Source organism: Platichthys flesus, chromosome 11 (assembly GCF_949316205.1).
Source record: "Platichthys flesus chromosome 11, fPlaFle2.1, whole genome shotgun sequence".
Classification (NCBI taxonomy): Eukaryota; Metazoa; Chordata; class Actinopteri; order Pleuronectiformes; family Pleuronectidae; genus Platichthys; species Platichthys flesus.
In genome coordinates this window covers 20,099,747-20,123,324 of record NC_084955.1, presented here as the reverse complement: position 1 = coordinate 20,123,324, position 23,578 = coordinate 20,099,747, and the positions used below count along the sequence as shown (strand labels likewise).

At 41.6% G+C, this 23,578-nt stretch overlaps 1 pseudogene; it reads left to right on the top strand.

Annotated features, from left to right (window-relative positions):
* Positions 1-346: 346 nt before the first annotated feature.
* LOC133965177 (protein NYNRIN-like) lies at positions 347-7,906 on the top strand (annotated as a pseudogene).
* Positions 7,907-23,578: the final 15,672 nt, after the last annotated feature.

Genomic DNA, 23,578 nt, shown 5'->3' with positions numbered 1-23,578 from the left:
GAGGCAGCCTCATTAAAGCTTAAATGTGGTAAATGTTGAGCCTAATAGAATTTCTACTCACATAGATTTGTGCGGGCAGAAAACATGAGCAGCTACAGTTTGAACTCTTGAGTTGGTTCAGAGTTGGAGATCGAGAGGCCATAGATATTTTCATATAAAAATGCTGCCGCTTCAGACCTTAAGATCTTCAGATGCTGAAAATACTGTAAGATGCAGAAAAACAAGACAACTTTTACTGCAAAGCTAAATTGCTTTGACTAATGCATCGGTTTGGGTTCCTTCTGCAGAATTGTCTCTACTCAGGAGGACTCAGTCTCTCTACAAAGGTTTAATACCTTTATTCACTGTGTAGTAGAAAAATTAACTAAGCAAGGTTGACAAACTATTTTGTATTTAGATAGTAAGCATTTGAAGCCTTGACAAGAGACTTTTATGACTTGAGCTGTTTTATGGTCGGGACTGTTAGTGTTGAAATACGTTGAGACCATTTGTTACTTAATTACCCATCAAAGGAAGGAGTGGATGTCTTCTTATCACCTAAGGAAACACATGTGAATCAGTTGCTAATGTTTAGATTCCTCTCCTTCCCCCACCCATGTATCCTTCCTGGATTGGTTCAGAAGGACAGCCCTAAATCCTCCTATATAAGATCTGTGTTTTTGACTGTTCTTCATCCTCACTCTGAGATCCTTGTGGTCTCCCTGTGTTGATCCTTTCTGCAGAAAGCCCCTTATTAAATACACGTAGATAACTTTGTTGTTTCCAGCCTCTTGTATCTCCAGATTTCCATCACAATTTGGTGTCAGAAGTGGGATCGCACGTCTGGACGGATCTGGACTCGGGTCAACGGTTGACCGATCATCTTGGAAAAAAAAAGTTTCCAACCTTAACCTCCCCATACGGGTGAGATGCAGGGACTAAAGACCCGAGTCCCGGATCGTCTCAGCGCTGCGATCTATCTGGTGAGAATCTGAGATTTCAAGTGTAATATATACCAAGCAAAGCATAGTGTTACGGAGAAGTTGGTCTAAGAGGAACGGGATCCTCCAGACAGGTGAAAGCCCTGTAAATTTTTAACCAAGGTTTAGAAGAAACCTGGAAGGTAGACTGACGAGGTACCTTAAGGAGTTGTTTCGACTGCAACCACAGAGAGGACATAATACTGAGTGTATTTGCATTGTGTCAGACAACTCAAACAAAAAGCGCGCTATGTAGAGAACTTCTTTAGTGCACTATGATTTATGTTGGGTAGGCAGGATATTTAAAAGTGTATTAGAAAAAAAAAAAAAAGAAAAAAAAAAAAAAAAAAAAAAAGAGACGAATTGAGAAATTAATTGAACAAGTAATTATAAGGAAATTACTACTGATTATTATATAGGGGATACTAAAGTGTTTTGAGGATATTAATATTATTACGTTTCCTATATTGCTCCTTACGAAAGTGTTTTTGGAGATTGATTAAAGATTTAAGATAACTAAAACTTAACATAATTTTTTTTTTAATATGGGTAAAAGTAACAGTAAAGAAAAATTCGATGGAACTGATCTGAGTAGTCCTAATATGAATTTTATGCGAAGGAACTATGGTGACACAGCATTAAACCAGGTGAAAGTTTGGATGAATGAATGTGGGTTTCCAGAGGGGGGGAGTTTTAGCATGAGGCAGCTGAAACAGTTGAGACTAAAGTTAGAGGAGAAAGAAAGAGTGAAACATACATTTCAGGCAGAATGGAAGGGATATGGAATGTGGTTAGAAGAAGCACAACGTAGGGACAAAAAACAAACATTTGTAAAGACAGATAAACCCTCACAAGTGTCTCAGTGTTTCAAAATGCAGGATTCCGACCTCGACTCTGCCCCGCCAAGAAGACAACAACCTGCACAACTCCAAGCTGCACTGCAAGCGGATTTTCCACAGGCAGGAGCCCAAGCTCCACCACCTCTTCCACCTCTACCACCTTTGCCACCACCTCCTCAACCACCTCTTCCACCACTTCCTCCACCATACAACATTCCAGACCCGCAACCCCTTTCTCCACCTCACACCAGAGGAGGGGGACACATGCATCCAGTGGGACTCTGGAAAACTCAGCTTGATAGAATCACATGCAGTGCATGCTGAGAAATTAATCAGAGATGGAGACAAGAGGAAGAAGGAGGAAAGAGAGACTGATCTGCATCACGCCACATTGACCATGTTCGCGGGTGCACCTCGCGGGTATTCAAGAGGCCGAGGGCGCGGACGGAGTAGAGGAGGATTTCAAGGAAGAAGGGGAGATCGCACGCGGAATTATGATCCGAACATTTGTTTTTTCTGTGGAGAGAAGGGACATTGGGCAAAAGATTGTCCGGGGAGACAGCAACCTTACAATGCTGATTGAACCGAGGCGGGGGCGGAGGAGAGGGAGGAACCAGCATCTTTGGACACAGAACGAGACCGTGAGGAACACATCACACATCAAGAGGGTGAATGCACCACACCAACACAAACACCTATCACAGAAGTAAAAGATTTTTTAGAAAAGAAAGACAAATTACTTATAGAAACATATGTTAAGTATCAATCAGATGCTTATGCTCATATGCCAACGCACACACTCACAGTGCTAGGGAAAGACATTACATTCCTTGTAGATTCAGGAGCAACACATTCAGTCATCAAGAGCAATATGTTTGAAACACCTCCTAAAATGAGTGGACGATTTGTTAGATCTGTGGGGGCTTCAGGAAGCACCGTGGTTGAAAAATTCACGACTCCTTTAATATGTAGTGATAGCGGCACAGGAAAATTTAAGTGTTCATTTTTGCTATCCTCATGTTGTCCAATTAATTTGATGGGAAGAGATGTAATGTGTCTTATGGGCATTTCTTTAATTTCCACCCCATCAGGTGTCGTAGTGGTCCGAACGGCTGATCTGGATCAACCACAGATTTACACATGCATTAAGTATAATGCTGATTCACTGCTATATGCATATGAATGGAAGCTCTGCTCATCTGTTGTCACCTCAATCAACACTGATCTAGTGGATAAGGCACATTCAGTCACACTAGGAACAGACACCACTTATATGCATCCAGAAGACTTACACTGCATTGCACACATACACGAAGGGAAAGATTCAAGATTTGAGAAAAGATGGTTTAGAGAAAGTTGTGTGAGAGAGAAGTTAACACTAAGTTGCATGTTCTGGAATGAACATAGATGTGCTGTTTCCGTAATTTTATCTAAACCAGAATATAAGTCACCCTCTCAGTTCCTTCACAGATATTCAGAGGTTGCTTCCCTTTATGACGTTCCTGATTCCCATCCACATGTCTCACTGTCAAAACACAAAAATGATGAATGGCAAGACTTGGGACCGTGGATAAAAAAATGTGTCCATGCTGACGTCTGGGAAAAGACATCAGATCTTTTGGTTCAGTATAATTCTGCTTTGAAAGTGTATAGAAAACGATTTACGTCTGTTGTTCACACATTCAGAACTGTTCAACTGGTACCAGACACATACACAGACACTCAGAATGCACATGCATATTTATATGACACAGACAACATTTCAGAAACACACCCGGCTCTAAAAGAGGTCCCTAAGACACTTTGGGCTCAAGGCAATCATGATGTGGGTTTAATTCGAAACATGAAACCTGTAGTCATCAAACCAAAATCCGACTACAGACCACATCAATCACAATATCCACTCAGACAGGAAGCCATCGATGGTATTACGCCAGTTTTCAACTCTCTATTGAAGGCAGGTGTAATTGTTCCTTGCAAGGATTCACCGGTGAGAACTCCGATTTTTCCGGTCAAGAAAGTTCGCGATGAATCACAACCTGATGATTGGCGATTTGTTCAAGATTTGAAAGCTGTCAATGTACAGCAGCGCGCTCCGTCGGTTCCAAAATCCTTATACAATCCTTTCCCAAGTTCCGCCAGCTAGTAAATGGTTCTCTGTTGTTGATCTGGCAAATGCATTTTTTAGCGTTCAAATTGATAAAGACAGTCAATACTGGTTTGCATTTGAGTTCAACAGAGAAAGTTATACATTCACACGCCTGTGTCAGGGCTACTGTGAATCACCTACCATTTACAACCAGGCACTAAAAGACAGCTTGAGCTCATTAGAGATAACACCAGGAAGTGCACTTTTGCAATACGTTGACGATTTAATGATTTGTGCACCAACTAAAGAACAATGTGAAAAAGATACTGTAGCTCTCTTAAAACATTTAGATGCACAAGGCCACAAAGCAAGCCTGAAAAAATTGCAGTTTGTAAAAGAACAAGTTTCATTTTTAGGGCATGTGATCACAGCAGAGGGCAAATCCCTCTCCCCTAAGAGAGCATTAGCAATTCAAAATATTCCAAAACCTGTCACAAAGAAACAAGTGATGTCATTCCTGGGAATGTGTTCTTATTGTAGATCATTTATTCCTAATTATGCTGTCCTCGAGGCGCCCCTTAGCGCAATCGCACACGGGCAAGGCTTACAAGCATATAGCAAAGTGACATGGACTGATGACGCGGAGAAAGCTTTCACTGACTTGAAACTGACCTTACAAACGACTCCGACTTTAGGGCTACCCAACCCTGACCGACCTTTCACACAGGCTGTTGACGAAAAGGGGGGCTACATGACTTCAGTTCTCCTCCAGGAACATGGGGGCAAACAGAGACCTGTTGCATTTTTCTCAGCAAAACTTGATCCAGTTGCTGCAGGGCTGCCTACTTGTCTCAGAGCTGTAGCAGCGGCAGAGAAGGCTGTAATGGCATCCAGGGATTTAGTGGGGTACTCCCCACTCACCCTGTTGGTACCACATGCTGTGTCTATGATTTTGTTGGAACAAAAGACATCTCATTTGTCTGCTGCACGCTGGCTCCGTTATCATGCTATTCTGTTGGAAATGCCTAACATCACTGTGAAAAGATGTAATGTTCTTAACCCAGCTACTCTTCTTCCAACAGAAGGAGATGGTGAACAACATAATTGTGTAGTAACAATAACCGAAGTTTGTTCCCCCAGACCAGATTTACAGGAAACACCACTGCAGAATCCAGACCTTGAACTTTTTGTGGATGGATCAGCGTCTCGCAATTCAGACACAGGAGCAAATCAAGTTGGTTTCTCTGTGGTAACAGCACATGATACATTGATTGCACGACCTCTCCCTGCTTCCCTGTCTGCACAGGCAGCAGAGCTCACTGCTCTCATTGAAGCATGCAAATTGGCTAAGGGGAAAAGGGTTAACATCTACACTGACAGTAGATATGCATTTGGTGTAGTACATGATTTTGGCACGATTTGGAAACACAGAGAATTCCTTACATCATCAGGCAAACCAATTGCGCATCATGCTCTAGTGTCTCAGATGCTTGATGCTGTCCTCCTCCCCAAACAGGTTGCTGTATGTAAATGTGATGCTCACACTTCCAACAATGACCCAGTATCACAAGGAAATGCCAGGGCAGATGCAGCAGCGAAAGCAGCTGCTCGCCAGCCACTATCTGCTTCACACATCCTCTTACAGGTCGACCCCACCACCCCCACGGCTGACCTGCAAGACCTTCAACTTAGAGCAACAGCAGATGAGCGAGGACTTTGGAAGAGAAGTGGTTGCACACACACACATGGGGTGTGGGTGGGCCCTGAGGGGAAACCTTGTCTGCCAAAATATCTGTTTCCTCATTATGCAAAGTTAACGCATGGGAAGGATCATGTTTCAAAAGGATCAATGATGGCTGCTATTTCACAACATTGGTTCACTAAGGGGTTTTCTAGCTACGCTCAGAAGTTTTGTCAAGCATGCATGATTTGTGCTACTAACAACATTGGTAGAGGAATGCAGGCCCCACAAGCTGCACATCCTCCACCTGACAAACCATTTGATCATCTACAGATGGATTTTATTGAACCGAGTGAAGGGAAAAAATATTGCTTGGTTATAGTTGATATGTTTTCTAAATGGGTTGAAGTTTTCCCCACATCGAAACAAGACACAGGTGCCGTAGTTAAAGCGTTGATCACTGAACTTATTCCTAGATGGGGAATCCCGAGTAAAATCAGCAGTGACAACGGAACTCCTTTTGTTAGTGCTGCACTGAAACAAATGAGTAAGTATTTGGGCTTTGATCTGAGAAAACATTGTGCCTACCACCCAGCTAGTGCTGGAGCGGTGGAAAGAGAAAATGGCACGCTAAAAAACAAATTGGCAAAATGCTGTGAGGAAACTGGATTATCGTGGCCTAAGGCTCTCCCACTCGTTCTCATGCAAATGAGAATGAGGGTCAGACCAAAATATGGATTGAGCCCATTTGAGATTCTGTTCGGACGCCCAGCGAACACGGGCATTGGACCTGTTAAAAGACCAATGCCCTCAACATCTCTCTGTGAAGATGAAATGCTATGTTATTGTACAAATCTCTCTTCTGCTTTATCTGCCATCCACAAACAGGTAAAAGACGCACTCCCTACCCCGGCAACTGGACCACTTCATGACCTGAAGCCAGGCGACTGGGTTGTAGTAAAAGACCTAAGGCGGAAAAGTTGGCGACACAGACGCTGGACAGGACCGTACCAGATCCTTTTAACGACCCACACGGCGGTGAAGGTTGCTGAGAGGACAACATGGATTCATGCCAGTCACTGCAAGAGAGTCCCAGAACCAGAACATCCACCTGCTGCACCCACAATGAATGATTAAAGCAAAAGATCAGTGAAGAGGGGGCAGTGCTGACAAGTACAGCTGTTTATAATAAGTTGCTTCGGAGAATCACATGATACACACAACGCCGAGAAGACGACAAATGGAACGCTGACCTCTTCAGTCAGCTGGGTCTGAGTGGCAGTAGTGGAACTGTTCTCTTAATAATGATGACAGCGATCTCCTGCTGACTGACTCTAGATACGAATTTCGTTTTTGGAACATTCAAACCAATCTCCCAGGACAGTTCGTTTTGTGGGTCTCAAGCATCCTGTGTGATATGATGATTTGTTTTCCTTTGAAGCTACAGGAAGTGGTTGCTTGTTTGAACATGCCACACTTCTATTCGCACGTATGTCTCCCCCACATGGCACCTTTATACTCACAGTTTGGTTACTTTAGCCTCCATGAACCTTATAGGGAAGGCCAACTGTGTCCCTATTGTTTGTTCTGCCAGATGATTAGAATTAGATCTACAGTGACGACAAGATAAGGTGTGTTTCCCCTCCCTGAGTGGTTTCCTCCCCAGAACCCTTTGATAGTGATGAAGAATGTAATGTTGTTGTGTTGTCTGTCTAAATCTGCTTTTGTCACTCCTTCCTCCCATTTAAAGAAGCATATTGCTGTGACAATGGCAGTTTGCCTAACACTACAGTGATGATGATGATGCATTTTGAAATCCTGGTGAATTGATGTATTTGATGTTTTACTGTAGATGTGCATTCTCATATGTTGTCATAAAATGACAAAAAGGAGGGAATTGTAGTAGAAAAATTAACTAAGCAAGGTTGACAAACTATTTTGTATTTAGATAGTAAGCATTTGAAGCCTTGACAAGAGACTTTTATGACTTGAGCTGTTTTATGGTCGGGACTGTTAGTGTTGAAATACGTTGAGACCATTTGTTACTTAATTACCCATCAAAGGAAGGAGTGGATGTCTTCTTATCACCTAAGGAAACACATGTGAATCAGTTGCTAATGTTTAGATTCCTCTCCTTCCCCCACCCATGTATCCTTCCTGGATTGGTTCAGAAGGACAGCCCTAAATCCTCCTATATAAGATCTGTGTTTTTGACTGTTCTTCATCCTCACTCTGAGATCCTTGTGGTCTCCCTGTGTTGATCCTTTCTGCAGAAAGCCCCTTATTAAATACACGTAGATAACTTTGTTGTTTCCAGCCTCTTGTATCTCCAGATTTCCATCACAACTGATTAGTGCAGCATCGCTCGTGACATGAAAATTTCCTATATTTTAGGGCAATCAGCTTCCAAAACAGGTCTCCAAACAACACGCAGGGATTCAGCCAGCAAATCAGTTCGTGGACTCTCACTGAATGCAACAAGGAAACAAAGCTTTGCTGTTACACAACACTGCGCGCGTTAGTATCTGTGTCTGTACACCAGTATGAGCTCTGAATTATTAATATACAGTATGAAGGCAAATGAGCGTTGCCTTTTCAGAAACCAGATAATCAAATGAGAAAGAGTGGAAATAAAAGTTGGATCAATAATGAATGAATTTGTCCCAGATTTTTATGCTTGCAAAACTCGTCTGCAACCAAAATTAAATATCTTGTGTTGCAGGAAACAAAAATAATAAACCTTTAATTTCATCATCATGTGTTTTTCAAGTATTTTAGAGTTCTTACTGTGTTCACTCTCTTGCTGACATCAGTAATAGAAAAGTTCAATTCCAAAGTCTTGTATGCATTTTAGAGTGCAATATATCCACATTTATAAGTTGTTTCCTCTGAAATATACTCAGAAGATTATTTTTTTGGGGGGGTAAGTTTCAATATTTCTTTGATATCCGCACACTATCATACATTTACATTTCACCAGCAATTCACAGTCATCAAAAGTTAATGTTTTATATTGAATAGCATATTGGGCTGCGGATATAGAGAAGAAAGTCATGCTGTTACTTTTCACTGACTCCCTGTAAATAAAGAATCTAGGACTCACCGTGATAAATCTTCTTTTCAGTGTCACCTTCATGAAACCTTGAACTAAGTTTTGGTTTCACAACCAAAAATAAAATATAAATCTCATATTTGTCAGAGCCTGCTCCAGTTGGACTTACTGCGGCTATTTTAGTTTGTGTACAGGCATCAGATAAATCTCATGGTCCTATTGAGGTTGACCACAGTAACATAGATTTCACCGAATGCAACACGCAATGGTTGTGTCTTTGCCGTAGACCCCTGGTGTACTCACATCTGTCAGCACCAGGGTGAAGTCATGAAAAATATAATCATACTCATGACACATTAGTTGTTCATTAAATTTCATTACTTTATTAACTACTCATTAGTAGAAGTAACTAGTTACTTTTACCATCAATGTGCTTTCTTACATCTCTATACACTATGTGTAGAAAAAGAAGGTGAAATATTCTCATTCAACAAATGTATAATATGTACCTGCAGGCAGCAATCTGGATGTTATATTGCCACAGTAAACTGCTCACACCCTCTAACTATGAAACAAGGCAACATTAATACTTGCAAATTTTGTTTTAGAATGCCTTTATAAAACAAAAACATATTGATGTATTGTAAAAATGCTGAAATTGAAGCCAGTGTTGGCCTCCAGGGCTCTAAATTATTAACATTTTCTCTTTTAGGCTACATTAGCTGTCAAATCTCATGCAATATATTTGAACCTTTACATTTGTTGCAGTTTTTAAAGGTTTTCCTCTCACTGTGGATTATCTGCAGAGCTCAGTGACTCCACTAATTAGTGTTTGACTTGAACAGCCTCTTTTTCACCCCCACATCCCATGAATTTAGGCATGGTTTCAGTCATACCCTCCCACCATTTTACAATTACAGGCCTCCAGTGTTCTACAGAGGGAAAAGTAGTAATGGGCCATTATTTCAATGCTCACCAACCATAGCTTTTATCACAGGCTACCCACACTAAACAGCAGAGATGGGACCACTGGTGGAGAGGGTGTCTCCTGCCTCTGGGATTCACAGAAAAAAAAAAGAAAATCTCTGATAATATCTGGCCTAAATAAACTTGATGTTGGCCTCGGTGAGACGACACTTTTAATGTTTTAAATTGGCTTGTTGTAAAACTCAGGGTCTCTCAAATTAATACAGTTAATTGCCAGATTAACGGTTTCAACAACCGGTCAAATTGGCCGTTTAATATGAGCTTTGGATATTAACTTCAGATTGATAATAGGGAGACTAACTATGCAGTCAAAGGAAAGTCGCAGTAAACTCCAAATGAGAGGAAGGACGGGATGATGGTTGGAGAGAGCGAGGGGGCTCGGTAAATGAAAAGGGAGAGAGAGAGTGAATGAGAGAGGACAGTCACCTACTGACTAAAAAGTGGCCTTTTATCATGTATTCATTTGAAATGCAAAATTGTGGAGGCAGACATTGAACATCCCCAGCTAAGCCCTCCTCTCCTCTCCTCTCCTCTCCTCTCCCCTACCCTCCTCTCCTCTCCTCCCCTCATTTGCATTGAAAGGACTGCAGGGTTCATGTGAAGGCTGGAGCTCATGAGCTTCATGGCACCGTGTGGGCCCCTTGAGTCGTTTCATTCGCCCACATGTTAGTGATCAGGCAAGGCAAAGGCAAGGCAAATAGCAAAGGCAAGGCAAATAGCACTCACTGCCCCCACTCACATTTTTGGCAGCTTTGCACATGGAGACGCAAACTGGGATAAATACCCAAGTGTCTTAACATGTTACATGCTAAGAGCTCCACTGCCTGCCTCGCTAGAATGAATAAATCAGTTTGCATTGAACTTATATTAGATGAAAATCAAATTAAATACAAGTTTCATTTTTAGATGTCAAAATGAACACAACGACTTAAAGTCTTTTTTTTTGCAAATTAATTTGTCCTTAGTTTGACTTTCAATATTTGTTCAAAAGTTTAAAAACCAGAACACTTTAATGAAAGTAGTTTTTTGCATTACTATGTGCTAGTGATCTCTACAAGGTGTAAATTTGAATACAACCTACTGGATACATGTAGCTGTGCATGAAACAAATTGTCAGTAATTTGACTGTAGCAGCAGCATCCAAGCCCCAACATTGGGTTTTGGGCTCTCCTATATTACTCCATTATTATCTCCACCAAGGAGGTTATACTTTGTCTTTGTTTGTGTGTTTGATGAAGAAAGCAGAAACTACTCAACCGATTTCCAGGGCACTAATCTTTTCACTTTCTTTAAAAATGTTATGGTTTGAATCTCACTTTGCCCCTAAAAAATTTAAAGCGATATGCTGATTAATATGCTGACTACACTGCTCAAAAAAATTAAAGGAACACTTTGAAAACACATCAGATCTCATTGTGAAAAAAAAGTATGTTGGATATTTATACTGATTTGGACAGTTTAATGTCTTAGGAACAAAAGGATGCCACATCTTTGAAGGAAAGAAAAGTATTCAGCCTACAGAGGGCTACATTTTATAGATACCCCGAAAATCATAGTGAAAAAGTGATGTGGCAGGCTTGTCCATTTTGCCAAAATTAAATTTCTGCAACTCAAAATGCTTCTCAATATCTTGTGTGGCCCCCACGTGCTTGTATGCATGCTTGACAACGTCGCGGCATGCTCCTAATGAGACAACGGATGGTGTCTTGTGGGATGTCCTCCCAGATCTGTCTAAGGGCATCAGTGAGCTCCTGTAAAGTCTGAGGAGCAACCTGGCGGCATCTGATGGACCGAAACATAATGTCCCAGAGGTGTTCTATAGGGTTTAGGTCAGGCGATCGTGAGGGCCATTCAATTGCATCAATTTCTTCATCCTCCATGTACTGCCTGCACACCCTTGCCACATGAGGCCGGGCATTATCGTGCATCAGGAGGAACCCAGGACCTACTGCACCAGCGTAGGGTCTGACCATGGGTTCAAGGATTTCGTCCCGATACCTAATGGCAGTAAGACCGCCGTTCTCTAGCCTGTAGAGGTCTGTGCGTCCCTCCATGGATATGCCTCCCCAGACCATCACTGACCCACCACCTAACCGGTCATGCTGAACGATGTTGCAGGCAGCATAGCGTTCTCCTTGGCTTCTCCAGACCCTTTCACGTTTATCACAGGTGCTCAGGTTGAACCTGGTCTCATCTGTGAAAAGCACAGGGCGCCAGTGGCGGACGTGCCAATTCTTGTGTTCTATAGCAAATGCCAATCGAGCTCCACGGCGCGCCCTGAGGCCACCCTCATGAAGTCTGTTTCTGACTGTTTGGGCAGAGACATTCACACCAGTGGCCTGCTGGAGGTCATGCTGTAGGGCTCGGGCAGTGCTCAACCTGTTCCTCCTTGCACAAAGCAGCAGATATCGGTCCTGCTGATGGGTTGAGGACCTTCTACGGCCCTGTCCAGCTCTCCTAGAGTAACTGCCTGTCTCCTGGAATCTCCTCCATGTTCTGGAAATAATGCTGGGAGACATATCCTGGAGGAATTGGACAATTTGTGCAACTTCTGTAGGGTTAAGAAATCTCCTCATGCTCCCAGTAGAGATAATGACTCTAGCTAAAGCCAACACTAATGGAAAACCAGTCGAAGTGATCAAGAGGGAGAAACTTGAAATTGGCCTACACATGCAAAACCACTCCTGTTTTGGGGGTCGTCTCATTGTTGCCCCTCTAGTGCACCTGTTTGGTGTTGAATTCCATCAACACCAATGCAGCTGAAACTGATTAACAACCCCCTCTGCTACTTAACTGACCAGATAATTATCAAAAAAGTGCAATTGAATTCATGCCATACCCTGGTAAAAAAGTGTTCCTTTAATTTGTTTGAGCAGTGTATAACTGTGGTATTGTAAGTGTTTACAAGCTAAATGTTCGCATCAATCCTATAATTTCTCTACATTCTAATGTGGCCAAACTAAGCTGCCTTTTAAGACTATCTCTCTGATACCATAAAAATCCAATCTACTATCGGCAGGACATTAAATCACAAAACTTAATCAGAAAATGTTGGCAATACCGAAAGGGAGACTATTCTCACAAGAGTATTATTCCTTTGCCTGAGGATATAAACAGAAACAGAACAGGAGCAAAACGTGTATAAAATGAAAAACACCACAAAAGCATGCCAAAGTACATTTTATTTACATGTTTGTATTTAAATTAGATTAATGTAATTCATACCATTGCTGTGATCTAAATATGTAACTGATTTCATCTTGACTAAAAGAGGTTGCTTTAAATATAACCAGACAAAGAGGAGGAGTAAATGATTGGACTCTGCATGTACATTTAAAAGGATGAAATTGAGCAGAACTGCAGCCACTGTGCAGTGATCACCTGAGTCCAGCTCCAGCTGGACTTTCATTTGGCTCCAGAAATCTCACTTACTCCAAATAACCTTGTGTCCCACTGTGCCTTGTATATGTATGTTGGTGTGTGTGTGTGTGTGTAGGGATGTGCACACACATGCTTGCACATCCGGCAGAGGCTGTACTAGAAGGAGGGGGCAACATGCTGACCGTCACTTTCCCTTGCTGTCAGGACCAATCAGTGTCTGCCAAGTTAATGGAGAACACAAAACCTATTTAAAAGCTACATTTACCACTTGGCTGATTCCATTACATTGTGTAATTTCCAGGTGTCACATTTCCCCTCCACACGTCTGTCTTAATGCTCTTCCAAGCACCCTCTGATTAGTCAGCCTCGGCTGGCTCCCCGAATTCCAGTCTAGCAGAGCACCCCATCCGTTTACATCCTCCTTAAAGGGAAAAAGTCCTTACTGCACATTTTATTCGGGTGTTCAGCAAGTTACCAAATAATACTGGACACCAGCCTGGCTGTAAAATGCTGAATGGTGCAAGCTTCCTCTGTTCTTGGATGGGTCGATCCATACCAGTGTCATCCAGATTTTTAAAAGTCCGTCCAGCTTTTCACTACTTTTTGTGTCAAACCCAGAGTTTGAATCAAAGTCTGTGTACTAGAGTGTCATGGGTTGTTGATGTATGGACAAATAATGTCTTTTCCTGAAGCCATTGTCAAATTTCATAAAGATTACACATATTTATAATATACACAATGTTTAACTTGGGTTCAAAAGGCAGAGTGGCTCCTTTGTTTATTTCAGAAAGGGCAGAATGCACATGCACCTGTTTAGGTTTCATATATGAAGTCATTTGAGATAAATAATTGAATGCAAATCATCATGTAAAGGTACATTTTATCTTGATTTCTGATACATAATGCATGATGTGAGGGACGTGTCTTACTCTGAGGTTTAAACTTATTTCTTATTATAACTGCTTCAAGATCCGTGGAAGCCCACCATTGATTGGTTGATTGGTTAATAAGAAGCCGCTGAGTGAAATCACCAGTTCAAAATCAGCGTTGTATCCCAGCGGCGCAAACGGTGGTCAGGGGATAACATTCCCTACTTTGTCAAACATGGTGCTGATGTATAATCAGTGGCCAGACATTGAATTTTAATCATCCGCAGACCAAGGAAATCAATGTTGCTTGAAAATGCAATCAAGAGCTTCATTTGATTCGTGACATGAAGTGTCACTGTTTTTCCGATACGGACGGCCACATGGGAGCCGCAGCTACCAACTGTTTGGCCCAGAGAAATCCTGCAACCTAGAAAACATTTCATTTTCTCCATCAGAGGTTATAGACAATGGAGAGTGGGTACTTCCTCCCTGTAAAGGTCACCAGCATGTTACAGTGTGTTATGTGTGAGGACACTCATTATAATGGGTCATCTTATGACTCTGACATTACTATGTGCTCAGAGTGAGGCTGAAGCTGCCACACATGTTTGTTTTTTGTTTCATGGTTTGCGGATGAATGTGGGCTCTGAAAATCAGGTCATTAGAAATGCAAAGCCTTGCCAACGTAAAGATCCTCTTCGCTCTGTTTAATCACATGCAATACCCTGCAGTTATAAGATCTATCAAGCTGCCAATAGTTACAAGTGGCGAAATAAGGACGTAATTGATTTCGGAATTGGTGATCATTGCTATTGAAGTAGCACAGTCCTCTATGTGACTCACCAGTCATATCAGATCACCACAACTTACTGCAGAAATACAGGCAGATAATGAGATATAAAACAATGAGGACTTTTAGGTTGTATTTTACTTGTTAACGCAAAGCATCCAGTCAATATCATCAGTTAATCCCTTGATACTTTAAGGATTATTAATAAATGTGAATTTTGCTACCCATCACACGACAGTGATTAATTCCTCTCTTCTAACCGCTCATATAAAAGCAATGGTTGGCAAACACTGGAGGGTGGGGGGCTCCTTATTTTTAGTGCAGCTGAATTCCAGCCTACAGCAAATTACAGATCAGCAAGGTTGGTATGCGTGTGGGGTCCTCCCACTCAAGTCACTGCTGAATTGCCCACTGTCGGAGGAGTATATTAAAAGGACCCACAGGGCCACTAATGATCTGCTCTCCATCAATGTGCAGCTTGCCAGGAAATACCCTGCGCTTTAATTAATGATTCCGAAGCTAACAATCAATTCAGGCGTATGTTAAAAGAATTAAAACTGTCCGCTGAATATGTTCCCATTTGGTGGGTGGACATGGTAATTGTTAACATTACTGACAGTCAAGCATGTTGTTTAAAAAGATAGAGGAACAATAACAACACGGCAGGCTGTCCATCTTTCCCTGGGTCAAATGGAGTGCGAGTATAGGGCAGCATTCGTCATTTTAGCTGTGAGCTATTTTCCGTCTGCTGACTGACTGGAGGCGATCCTTTAGGAATTCATCATTTATCAAACCGGTTGAGAACCCCTCCGGCAGGTCGGGAGCGGATGAAGTCTGACACCTCTGGGTTTGCCTGGAGAGGAAAAGGCCAATCGGGATGTTTTAGCTCCTAGCCTAACCACAGCATTATTGCCACTTTCATTAAACTGGGCTTACAGATGATTACAAATTAATACTCAGGCACCGTGATATCTTGGGCTTCTTGCACTCATGCAAACAGACACATTTTTAAATCTCTTTTTCCTTTTTCGTCTATCTTCTCAAACATTGAATTACTGCTTTCCACAGCCACAGAACTTCAGGGGCAAAGATGTAGCTAACGTAAATGCTATAATACTAATAAAACAGTTCACACCGGAAATTTTGTGCATATCTTTATATGTAAAAGAATAACTGCAGAAAGTAGATCCTGTAAATGTCAAGACGCAGTATGACTTTACCTCTCCAACTGGTTAATAGGCTAACTGACTAGAGGTATTATTAGATTGACAAGAACATTACGTTAAAGTTAAAGTAGCTTTATTGTCAATTCTTACATGTTCAGAACATACAAGGAATCGATACAACGTTTCCCACTCGCCCACAGTGAGACATATGAAGTGCACAGGCACAACAGATAACACAAGACATTTCCTAATACTAAGTGAACATACAGAATTTTTTAAGTACAGCAGCATAAGGTTCTCTTAAAGTGTAAACGTAGTGATTTAAGTGATAAAGTGCAAACAGTACAAGAGACAGTTTGTTGCAGAAGTAAACATACAGAATTTTTGTACAGCCATCTTGTTCTAAAAGTGTAAACGTAGTGATTTAAGTCATAAAGTGCAAACAGTACAAGAAGTACAAGAGAGTCCTGAGTGTTTTTAGTTTTTTGGGGGGGATTTAAGCCTCCAGTCAGACTAGAGGTATGGCTGGGGGGAGTGAGGGGAGAGAATTTAGCTTCCTGACAGCTTGGTGTATGAAACTATTTCCGAGTCTGGTGGTGCGGCAACGGAGGCTCCTGTACCTTCTTCCAGAAGGTAGGAGGCTGAACAGACCGTGTGCGGGGTGGCTGGTGTCGCTCAGGATCGAGGTGGCTTTCCGGTTGAGGCGGGTGGTGTAAGTGTCTTGCACGGAAGGGAGTGGGGCACCAATGATCTTACCAGCTGTGTTGACTATGCGTTGCAGTCTAAGTGGAATGAATGAGTCGTTACAAATCACACAGTTGGAAAAGGTTTGTTCCTTTCTTTAAGAAGAAAGGGTGAATGAGTCAATATAGTCAGGACAAAAGTCTTTGCCCTTTTTTCTTACTGCGTGTGCACGAAATGGCACGAAAGAGAGGACATGGTGCATAATAAGGACACAAAACATAGAACCTGGTCGATCTGTGGAAACAGCATACTTGCCTGTTCAATGTTTCCATTCTGGAGTGGCATATATGGTGAAGGCAGTCTTCTTCTCCTTTGTTAGCACTGTGAAAGAAAACAAACTTGACTTTTCCTTCTTTGACAAAAGCCAGAGGGGTCCGGAGAGGCCAATGGGTTCATGCAGTTCGAGAACTCAGGTTTTTTTCTGGACAAGATACAATACAGTGTGAGTAAATAAATCTTGTGGTGATCAGCGTCTAACCCTGCAGATCTCACAGCACAGCCTTGTAAAGACCAGAAATCTCTCTCACAAAGGTCTATACAAAGTGACAAACACATGCCCACAGAGAAGCAAAAGCACACACTGCGACAAAACCCTCCATTCCACCAAAAAGGTACGCAGACAAACATCACACAGTTATTTTTGGGTCTGTTGACAATAAATGCAATCTGCAGACACAAAAACCTTTGAAACTGTACCCGCAACCCCAAAGTGAGGGAAATTGTCATACCAGGACACACAGCGGGACCCAATCTACCAAACAACCTCTGTAAACATGAACCAGACTGTCTTGGACGACATGTCTTCGCTTCCTTCTGTTTTGGAAAAAATAAGCTAAAATGACACAAATAGGGCTCTACCATTCTGTGCTTTTAGCCAATTTGTAGCCAGAGTTTTGCTTGTGGTGCTTGTGGTGTGGAGCCAGGGTATCGGGGCCTTCTTAAACAACCAATCGCGAGTCAGTCTCAGCTGTCAATCATGAAGTGACAACAGCCATATTTAACGCATACTCCACCAACATAGCTGTGCACTATGATTTGATTTTACCTTTGGGGAGCTGTCGTGTCATCCATCTTAATATACAGTCTTTGGAATGAACAGAAATGGAAAAAAAGAGTCAAACAGAGTCCTCAGTGCTGATACGATTGGAAAGGACAGACTTCAGTGGAAGCCAGCCGATCAGAGTGGACTGCAGTAGACCATGCTTAGAATATCCAGTGAGATTTATCTGCTTACATCAGCACCAGGGACAGTTGCTGAAATATGCATTTTGATTCTGCCAAAAAGACAATTTATCAGTGTTGTTTCCTGTTGACTTTGCATGATGTGAGAAATGAAGCAAAGAAGCTGCAACATACACCTTGATTTAAAGAAAAGGAGACATTAACGGAGGATCACAGAAGAAAAAAAAAAACAATTTCCACATCTTCGAAAACAGGGAGAGCAAAGAAATACCGATGTACTTTCCATTATAGTTAAATTGTGTGATGGGTTTATTATCAGAAATTAAATTGCTTTTACAGTTGCCAAATAAAATTGAGAGCTGACTCACAACATCCATGTAAGCTGTGTGCCCTGTAATATTGCAAATGTATGGCTCACATTCACTGGCTGAGCAGGCGAAAGGGGATTCCTTGGTGCTGCTCTACAGGGCAGCGTAGTCGAGGCTGGAGAAGCTGCAAGAGGTTCGTTAACTAGAACTAGAGACTGAGAGCAAGAAACCTGTGTTACAACATCATCTTTGCCCATCATACTAATAAAAGACTGTTTTATTCACAATTAAAAAAGGAACATGCAGTATTTTAACAAGTTCTAAACACAGACAGATCACGTAAAGTATATAAACACTCATGTACATGTCTTTGTAAATCTCCCTTTACTACACATAGAAAATTCTAGCAGGACTAGTAATGAATGCCCGATGGGAAGACATGAATATGCATGACCACTTCTGGATGTGTATATATATCATCGTGTGTGCTTGGCGTGTACTCGTCAGTGCTTTAAATAGAAATTTTGATGTTAATATTTATATAACCTCAGCAACTCTTTAATTGCAATAACATATATTCAGCATGTCCCATTTGTTTACATTTAAATGGAGGGTTAAGATATTAAATGTGAAATCAATAATTAAGAGGAAGCACTAATTGGATGATAGTATTGCCAATAGTTAAATGGAAAGACCTCCCAGTATGGAGTCCTATAATTAGATTCTCTGCATTCCTGGGTTAGCAGCCTTTGCTGGAAAAGCTCATGATCATGTACATGAGGGCAAAGAACAGGTCTCAAGGCAAACTACTGCACTGGCTGCATGTTTTTACGTAGGCAGCAGAATATAGCAGATTTATTATATGTCATGTAAACAAGTACCTGGTTTGTGTAATTAGGGGTCAGAAATAAGTATTTGTTTTCCTAGCTAGAATTCTCTCGGAGCATGCTGGTTCCTTTAACATATACGGGCAACCAGGTTTCTAACTGGCTCCTTACAACGATGCATGAGCATAAATATAGAAAAAAACTGCAGTTGCTGCGTGAATGGATTAAATAAGAGATAAGTTCACTCTGCAACACATCTCTGTTTCAAAAATTACTTAATTCAAATTCTAACTGAAACCAAAACTGACACAAAATAGCATTCAGAAGTCTAAATAAACAATTTCCAACTACGTTTATTATTTTCTATTAAGGTCTAAAGTAAGGTTTGTGATTGGGAAGTACACATTATGCATTCACCACATATATCCATACATATGCTATATACAGATTTACAATAACCAAATGCATGTGCATTTGTGCATGTAAACATGTTCACCAATTACATGTGTAATCTTATTTATATGACAGAGGCAGATAGAGGTCTAACGTTGAATTGACCTGTTTGCTTTTAATTAGCTGATGACATTATAGTGTAAGATCCTTCAGACACTTTCATATCCCTTGTGACGAATGCAGCTGTCTTGCTCTTCTTTCTTTCCCCACAAGCCTGCCTTTGACTTTGAGTACCTATTGTGTAGTTTTCACCCAGACAACACCTGACACCACAGCATGGTCACCGGGCGCCATGCAGCGCGGCACACAAAGAAGATGAAAGCTCCATGTTATTGCATTTGGGCATATGGATACTCACAGATTCAGGCAGTCATACGAACGACTAATGTACATAGACTTGAATCAATAAAGAGATGAAAGTTTCTTTATTACAGTTACTCCCTCAGCCAAAGGTACGGCTGCTTTGTTTCGAAGAATGTTTATCTCTATTTGCCATGTTTGGGAAGGGGGCCACGGCTGGATGATGTCAGTTTTGCTTCACTGGCTCAGTACATTAAGTTGACTATTTGCTCTATGTGAGAATCAATAATGGAGCATCTGCAGAGGACTATTAGAGTCATAATCTTACATGAGGCAGCATCCTCATGATTCACACAAAGAACACCTTGTACAAGGTTAATATCAAGAGTGGCAAAAAAAAATCTAACACTGTAAAATAGGTGTTGGATGGGACGAAATGTAACGACCTAAGATGGAGGTGTGCAGGGCTAGTATTACGCACATTAGCACACAATTTTCTTTAGGGTCTTCTGACCATCAGGCAACATCTGTCAATCAAACTTCATATTGTAATCCTGTGAGATTTCTGATGGAACCGTCCAAAGGTGTGAAGATGGACAGATCTTGTTGGTCAATCAGATAAATCAGTAAGTGGTTTTTACACATTTGGGATGAGCTCCTGAACATCCCAATGTTTTTCTTCTTTTTTTTGTCGCATGCTCCCTGACTCGCTGAGCCATGATTGAACCATGGGTCTTACCTCTCATCGAGCACTCTTCAGTTCAGGCAATCATCCGTGCCCTTACCTGTGTTCCCCTGGCAGTTGCTATGACAACAGCCTCCGCTTGATCAGCCGTCTATTCACAGAGTGACACTTGAATGACCACTTCATGGATCAGTGAAAGGAAGCCATCTGGATAAAGAAATACAGAAAGGTGTGATGGTAATGACCACAGAATCATTGATCCCTTTGAACTGAATAAAGTTTCAGTTCTGTCTCGTTGCTGCACAAGAAAAAAAAAAGGTTTCAGAAACGTTTGTCTATTGACCAGTTGACCGTGAAAACCTCTGATCCACAAGGCCACGCTACTGTTGACGTAAGGTCAAACTAGAGTGAAGCCTGTGTGATGCATTATTAAAAGATGTTATTGAAGGTTTAGAATGTGTTCAAACAGCTTTGTTCCCTGACCGAGGATTCTCCCCAAAAAAAACACTGCGCATGTGCTTTGTTGCTATGACACCAAAATCTTGGCAACACATCACCATCACTGTTCTATGATAGATCAGCTTAAAGACTAAGCTTTTTACTTTTTGTCTGAAGAATGACTTGCGGATGAACCCATTACATTTTAGCCTGGATCTGGATAAATGGGCAAATCCTGGTTCTTTGGGTGCCCTTGTTTTGCTTGCTCCACGTTGGATGACCTAAAACTGCTGGTGCTCTGAAAAAAATGCTCTATGGACACATGCTCCATGATTTATTTTTTTCCATGACTTTGCTGACGTTATCATGATGTCTGTATCTACACCTTAAAGATTTAACAAAACTGAAATGAGAACCCAAAATATTTGAAATACTACAGGGCTGAAGAGTTAAGGATTCCTTTAAGTCTTGAGTTGGGCCCTGGTTTGGGAATTAATTGACTGAAACTGTTATGTAGTGACTGATATTGACTGATGAATTAAAATGATTAAGCTGATTCTGTTGTTTGACAAGAAGAATCCACTTACCAGTCCTTGTCCAGAGTTTTCAACCGCAGCTAATGATCACCCTACACTTAATAGATTTCACATAGAGAGCACATCCCTCCATCAAGGCTAACGTCCTATAGGCTAACCAATATATGCTAAGAATTTCTCTAGATCCGCTCCAAAACTGAAAGGGTTCTTCCTTGGCCATAGCTACACCCATTCCAGCAACTTTCATGGAAATCAATCACTTATCAACATTATAAAATAAATGCAGTTTGTTTTGATACATATACATTAAATTTTTTTAAATAGTCAGGTTGATTACCAACTACTGTGTTTAGGTTTATTAGATCAGATTGACATTGTAAATACTAATGGAATGCCAATAATTCTAATCTAACATTCATGTGTGAGCAGATTTCCTGGTTTAAGCAGCAGCATGTAACTGTGAGTGAGCATCATTTTTTCATGACAGGCTGTGCAGCACACATGCTGCTACCAACCGAAGTTGGTTCATGCTGATGCCAGCTCTTCGTTGTGCTCAGATCAGAGATGGGGAGATTCTCTGTCCCGTCATTTAGACTGTTACAGCTTCATTTTCATAGTTGGCTACACCTGAGGCACACCCACAAGCAGACAGCCCTGAAATAGAGCCTATGTTAGTCTTTCATAGAAAAATAAAGCTACCAATAAATTTAGCTAAAATCAAGAAGTGAATAATTACCTCTGCCAAGGAAGTTGTATCTGTCTTTGTTTGTTCGTTGGTTAGAATGATTACATAAAAAAAACTATAATAAAGATTTCCATTGAATTTTTTCGGAGGTGTGGGACATGGCCCAAGGAAGAATCCATTAAAGTAATGGGAAACACTGCTTTGACATGGCGAGACAGGGCATAAGCCTTGGCGAAGGTACACACATCTAAAGATCCCTTATTCCAGGTCACAAGAGGCAGACTACAATGTGTAACCATATTCATTCAAAATCACATATTTTCTCTTTTCATTTAACATACATACGTAGTTGGTGTACATGAAGATTACAAAAAACAGACACAAACATTTGCCTCCTTCTTCATACAGCGGAGATTAAAATGGGACGAGAGCTGTCGCTGAACAAGGATTACACATGCACCTTGCAGCGAGATGAATGCTTAACTCTTGTCAGCGGGGTTGTGTTGCAGTGGAGCTCGGGCTGAGTGCTGCCGATGAAGCTCAAAGCATCGCATGGAGCGTATCATGAAGCAGAGCGGCTCATACAAACAAAATCCTCTGAAAATGCTTTTCATTTGCAGCTGTGTGCTACAAAAAATGGTTATGGTTATTGATTTAAAATGGTCTGGTCCTCATTTGAGCATCACCTTGTATTGATTTTAATCATAATCATGTCTTTGGCTTAAGCAGAGAAACACGCGTTGCTCAGTGGATTCAAGTGAACAAGTGTTGCATGTGATTCAACAAGCAATAGAACTCATATTTTAGTCGAAGTAGCACTGATACTTCGAGATCCTTCTCCTCTGCTTGATACGGAAGGCGCAGATGCATTTGCCGTGTAGCTGTAATGTTGCCTCGAGAGCTGAGATACAGTAATAGACTATGACAAGGCCTTTTCTCTACCTGCCTCCGGGGCAGTTAGTCATGTGCGGTTGAAGTGGAGCGAGCCCTCCCAGGACCTTTCCAATCTGAAGCATATTCTGTCAGCAACCCCCATCTCCCCCCCCTGCAACATTCTGCTCATGTCATCTATCAATCTTTACCTTCAGTTATTCACTGAGCCCCATAGTCAGGTTGAGATGACAGGGACTGCTGGTGCTTCTGGGGCTTCACAGCTCCTCCCTCCCTCTGCAGCATGTTGGTGGAATGGGCCATCGAGCAGCAGACGGACGATCACATGTGACAGTATGAGGACCGCAGACCTTAGGAGGAGGCTGTTTGTGGCGTAAACAGGCTCTGACAGCAACACTGACTAACAATACACACAGCTACAGAAAGTGGAGGCTATTTATATCAGCTAACACCCCCCACTCCCAACAACCAGGTGACAGAGCAGAGATGAAGCACGAAGGAGACCAAAGCCACTGACATGAGAAAGGAAACAAAACAAACCTCTTCCTGACAACACAATAAGTGGATATGAGGAGTCAACTTTCATCCGAGCAGAACCCCTTAATACTGCTGACATGTCACTTCAGCCCTTTTTTTATATTTCAAACCTATCCGCTGCAAGCTGCCGTCATAAACCGGCAATGGGAGGTTAATGAAAGGGCGAATGGACAGGCGTG